General features: G+C 41.1%; 1 pseudogene; it reads left to right on the top strand.

Moving 5' to 3' along the window:
* The first annotated feature begins 3,009 nt into the window (after positions 1-3,009).
* On the top strand, positions 3,010-3,490 carry LOC118858013 (annotated as a pseudogene).
* The last annotated feature ends 2,510 nt before the right edge of the window (positions 3,491-6,000 follow it).

The following is a 6,000-nucleotide window of genomic DNA, read 5'->3' as shown; positions in this document are numbered from 1 at the left end:
GTGATTCTTGGATTTAATCCTAGCTCCATTGACCTCTGGAATATCATATTCCAAGCCCTTTAATGCCTTAACGTAGAAGCTGCTAGATCTTGTATTATCCTGATTGTGTTTCCACAATACTCAAATTGTTTCTTTCTGGCTGCTTGCAGTATTTTCTCCTTGATCTGGGAGCTCTGGTATTTGGTGACTATTCCTAGGAGTTTTCTTTTTGGGATCTTTTTCAGGAGACAATTGGTGGATTCTTTCAATTTCTATTTTACCCTCTGGCTCTAGAATATCAGGGCAGTCCTCCTTGATAATTTCTTGAAAGATGATATCTAGGCTCTTTTTTTTGATCATGGCTTTCAGGTAGTCCAATAATTTTTAAATCATCTCTCCTGGATCTATTTTCCACGTCAGTGGTTTTTCCAATAAGATATTTCACATCGCCTTCCATTTTTTCATTCTTTTTGGTTCTGTTTTATAATATCTTGATTTTTCATAAAGTCACTAGCTTCCACTTGCTCCAATCTCATTTTTAAGGTAGTATTTTCTTCAGTGGTCTTTTGGACCTCCTTTTCCATTTGGTTAATTCTGCCTTTCAAGGCATTCTTCTCTTCATTGGCTTTTTGGAGCTCTTTTGCCATTTGAGTTAGTCTATTTTTTAAGGTGTTATTTTCTTCAGTATTTTGGGGTCTCCTTTAGCAAGTCATTGACTTGTTTTTCATGATTTTCTCACATCACTCTCATTTCTCTTCCCAATTTTTCTTCTGCTTCTCTTACTTGCTTTTTCAAGTTGTTTTTGATCTCTTCCATGGCCTGAGATCAGTTCATGTTTTTTTTTGAGACTTTTGATGTATGCTCTTTGACTTTGTTGACTTCTTCTGGCTGTGTGTTTTGGTTTTCTTTGTCACCAAAGAAAGATTCCAAAGTCTGATTATGAATCTGAGTCCATTTTCACTGCCTGGCCACGTTCCCAGCCAACTACTTTACTTGACCCTTGAGTTTTCCATCAGGGCATGACTGCTTGTTGAGTATAGAGTACTTTGTCCCAAGCTTGAGGGGCTGTGCTGTTGTTCTCAGAGCTTTTTCTACACAGCAAGTTCTGCCACACCAGCACTTCTCCTCCCCCAAGAACAGCCAACCCAGACCACAACTCAGATATGAGCAGACTCTTCACTCCTGCTCTGATCCACCACTTTTTTCCTCCCACCAGGTGGGCCTGGGGCTGGAAGCAATTGTGGCTGTAGTTCTGTAGCTGCACCCCCTCCGCTGCCCCCAGGACGGTGGCCAAACCACAACCTCCTTTTACCATAGTTTTTCCACTAACTTTCTCTTTTGTCTTTGGTGTTTGTGGGTTGTGAAGTCTGGTAACTGCCACAGGTCATTGATTCAGGGCGCTAGGGCCTGTTCTGCCCAGCTCCCAGTCTGGCTGATCCTGCCACTGCCCATGCTGGGCCCTGCTCCTCTCTGCTCCTAGCTCCGTGCGATAGACTTTAACCAGCAACCATCCAGGCTGTCCTGGGCTGGAGCCTTGGTTCCCTCCACTCTTCTGTGGCTCCTGCAGTTCTAGAAGTAGCTCAGAGCCATTTTTTATGAGTGTTTGGAGGGTCCTGGGGGAGAGCTTTAGGTAAATCCCTGCTTTCCAGCCAACATCTTGGCTCCATCCTGAATTGTTTCTTTCTGGCTGCCTGTAGTATTTTCTCCTTTTCTTGGTAATTCTGGAATTTCACTACAATATTCCTTGGAGTTTTCAACTTGGGATCTTTTTCAGGGGGTGATCATTGGATTCTTTCAATGACGATTTTGCCTCTGGTTCTAGGACTTTGGGGTAGTTTGCCTTGATAATTTTTTGGAAGATACTGTCCAGGCTCTTTTTCTCATCATGGCTTTCTGGTAGACCAATAATTCTTAGATTACTTCTCCTGGATCTATTTTCCAGGTCAGTTATTGTCCAATGAGATATTTTATGTTTTCTTTTATTTTTTCATTCTGTAGGTTTTGTTTGACTGATTCTTGATGCCTCGCATGGTCATGAACTTCTACTTGCTCAATTCTAATATTTAACAAATTGTTTTCTTCACATGGCTTCAGTACCTCTCTTTCCATTTGGCTAATTTTACTTTTCAAGGAGTTATTTTCTCCTATTAGGTTCTGTAATTTTTCTTTTGCCTCTCTAATTTGGCTTTTAAAATTCTCCTTGAGCTCTTCCAGGAATGCTTTTTGGGCTTGAGACTAGATCATATTCCCTTTTGAGGTTTCAGGTGTGGCTATAGTGTCAATGCTGACCTCTACTGAATTTGTATTTTGATATTCTCTGTCCCCATAATAAGATTTTATGGTCTTTTTTATTTTTCTAGTTTCCTTCTTCATGTTGTTTTTCTTTTTCCTGGCTTTTAAAGTAGATCTCTGCTTCTGAGGCCCAGGGGGCTCTGTCCCAAGCTTCTTGTCCTGGGGACTAGGGGCCTGGTTACTGGCTTTGTGTGCTGTGGCTTGTCAGCTAGAAGCTATATACTGTTGCAGATCAGCTGGTGCTTAGCTAGAGCTGGCTGGTTTGTACCAAGGTCAAGGTCAGTGAAGTCTTTCTGAGTTTTCCCAGGGTTGCACTGAAGCTCTCAGCGAGAAGTGTGTGGGAAGGGTGGTCTGCCTGCTGGAAGTCTCCTCCTCTCCTATGGCTGGGCATGGGGTCCTGGTGTTGGCACTTGTTGGCTCCACCCCCCTGGGGCTAAGGAACTCCTGCTAGTCTGCTGCAATTCATCCTGCTGGGATACTTCCTGTCCTGCACTGGTCCCTTTCTGCCACAGCAAGAGGACCCCTTCTCCCTAGCTTCCTCAGCTAAAAGACTGCTGTGCCCCTACTTCTGGCTCCTCTATTCCATGGTTTTTCCTAGGGCAGTATTCTCTGGGTTATTCAAGGTCAACAAGGGAGGGATGAAAGGATTTACAGTTTACTCTGTCATCATGGATCCCAGAAGTTAAAGAAGGTGAGTTTCAGTCTTTCTCTTCCTCTTCGCCATCTTCGTTGGGCTTGCAGCCATGAAGGTCGAGCTGTGCAGCTTCAGCGGGTACAAGATCTACTCGGCTCACAGGAGGTGCTACCCCAACACGAACAGGAAGGTTTTCCAATTTTTGAATGCCAAATGTGAGTCTCCATTCCTTTCAAAGAGGAACCCCCGGCAGATCAATTGGACTGTCCTGTATAGAAGAAAGCACAAGAAGGGACAGTTGGAAGAGATTCAAAAGAAAAGGACATGCCAGGCTGTCAAATTCCAGAGGGCCATCACTAGGGCTTCTCTTGCTGATATAATGTCCAAGAGGAAACAGAAACCTGAAGTTAGAAAGGCCCAACGAGAACAAGCCATCAGGGCTGCCAAGGAAGCAAAAAAAAAACTAAGCAAGCAACAAAGAAGACAGCTGCATCTGCTGCTAAGGCTCCTACAAAGGCAGCACCTAAACAAAAAACTGTGAAGCCTGTCAAAGTTGCTGTGCCCCGAGTTTGTGGAAAATATTAATTGTCTACTAAATTGGATTAAATAAAACAAAATTTAAAGCAAAAATAAAAAAAAAACAAGGTGAGTTTCAAATCTTTAGACTGTGGGCTAATAGCCCCAGGAGTAGCTGCTGCTAAAGGCTCTGTGCTTTTGTCTCTGACAGACTCCCATCCTGCACTGGGAGGCCTGGGGATCAGCATGGCAGCTGTTGATTCAGCCTGCTGCACCTGCTTCCACTCCATTATGCTCAGGTGTAGTTCCACATGCTCAGTGCTCTCCCAGCTTTATGCAACAGAACCTTCCCTTCGACCTCCTGTACTCTCCTAGGCTGGAAATCTGCCACACTCTGTCTCCTAGTGGATTCTACCTCTCTCAGATTTGTTTAGATTCACTTCTTAAGAGGAATCTGAAAGAATTCCTTTTACATTTCTGACTATACTCTTTACTTGTTTATGGGCATGATCTCCAGACCTTTTTTTTTTAGTTTGACTTTTTTATTATTTAATATTGTTAGTTTTCAACATTTATTTCCATGAGATTTTGAGTTGCAAATTTTCTCCCCATTTCTGCCCTCCCCTACCCTAAGATGGCATATATTCTCATTGCCCCTTAACCCAGTCTGCCCTCCCTTCTGTCGCCCCACTCCCCTCCATCCCCTTTCCCCTTACTTTCTTGTAGGCAAGATAAATTTCTATACCCCACTGCCTGTATATCTTATTTTCCAGTTGCATGTAAAAACAGCTTTTTTTGAGCATTTGTTTTTAGAATTTTGAGTTCCAAATTCTCTCCCTTCTTCCCTCCCCACCCACCCTCCTTGAGAAGGCAAGCAATTCAGCATAGATTACACTTGTACCCTTATGCAAAACACTTCCATGACAGTCATGTTGTAAAAGACTAACTATATTTCCCTCCTTCCTATCCTGTCCCTGTTTATTCAATTTTCTCCCTTGACACTGTCCCTTTTCAGAAATGTTTTCTTCTGATTACCTCCTCCCCCTATCTGCCCTCCCTTCTATCATCCCCCCCTTATCCCGTCCCCCCTAATTTCCTGTAGGGTAAGATACCCAACTGAGTGTGTATGTTATTACCTCCTTAAGCCAAATCCAATGAGAGCAAGATTCACTCAATCCCTTTCACCTACCCTCTCTTCCCTTCCAATAGAACTGCTTTTTCTTGCTACTTTTATGTGAGATAATTTACTCCATTCTATCTCTCCCTTTCTCCTCCCAATATATTCCTCTCTCACCCTTTGATTTTATTTTTCTAGATATCATCCCTTCATATTCAACTCATCCTGTTCCCTCTGTCTATATATATGTATACTCCCTTCAACTATCCTAATACTGAGAAAGGTTTCATAAGTTACAAATATCGTCTTTCCATGTAGAAATGTAAACAAAACAGTTCCACTTTAGTAAGTCCCTTATGATTTCTCTTTCCTCTTTCCCTTTTCATGCTTCTCTTGATTCTTGTATTCGAAAGTCAAATTTTCCGTTCTGAGTACCAGGTGATCAGCTCTGGTCTTTTCATCAAGAAAGCTTGAAAGTCCTCTATTTTATTGACAATCCATATTTTTCCCTGGAGTATTATACTCACTTTTGCTGGGTATTGTGGACTTGTGGGTTGTCATGGGAAACCACTTAGGACCTGGAAATGATTGTTTGTAGTGCTTCTACTGCAGTTTAGAGAGCATTCCCCACTTTGAAATTGATAAACCTCTACTTGATTACTGGCACTCCTGTCTCTAGGCCTGCTTTCTGTGGCTCCAAGTACTCCCAGGTTAGAGACTGACTCAGTAAAATCCTGTTAACATCCACATTAATCAATTCCAGTATGGACTGTTCTTTTCTAATATTTTGACATTGCTTATTTTGAGGTGCACTTTCTTCATATGGATATTAATAGATTTAATTTCATCTTTGAAAATTGTTGCATATTTTGGACACGTATCTATTTGAGAATAGCTCTTAGTATTACATATTTGTTGTAAGACTAAGACAATTCTCTATATATCTTGGATATATGAGACATATATACAATTTGTAAGGAAATACCCCACATATCTTGAATATGCAAGGTCTGTCAGACATATGACAATCAATTTTTCCCCCATTCATTACTTTCAATTTCTTATTGTAGCCAAATTTCATTTATCCATGGAAAAACTTATGCATTTTACACAATCAAAATTGTCTCTTTTATCTTTCAAGATTACCTCTGTTTCTATGTTTGGTTATGATTTCTCCTTTCTAAACATAGTTGTGAAAGTAACCTCCTATTTTTCTCTTTTTTTGTTCTAATTTACTCTGATTGGAGCTTATAATGGTATATGGTGCAAGAAACTAATCTAAATGTATTTTCTGCAAACTGCTTCCTAAGTTTCTCCAAAGTTCTTATTTACCCAAATGTTACATTATTATAGAAGTTACTATTATTATTTTACCCAAATCTGTGCTTTTTACAGGAATAGGGAGTCCTGACTATGAAGCTCCCTCTATTTACATAGACCAGCAGCTGTTCTGTAAAGATTT

The sequence above is a fragment of the Trichosurus vulpecula genome, chromosome 7, assembly GCF_011100635.1.
Source record: "Trichosurus vulpecula isolate mTriVul1 chromosome 7, mTriVul1.pri, whole genome shotgun sequence".
NCBI lineage: Eukaryota > Metazoa > Chordata > Mammalia > Diprotodontia > Phalangeridae > Trichosurus > Trichosurus vulpecula.
Note: the sequence above shows the minus strand (reverse complement) of the source record. Positions and strands in the feature narration are given on the sequence as shown.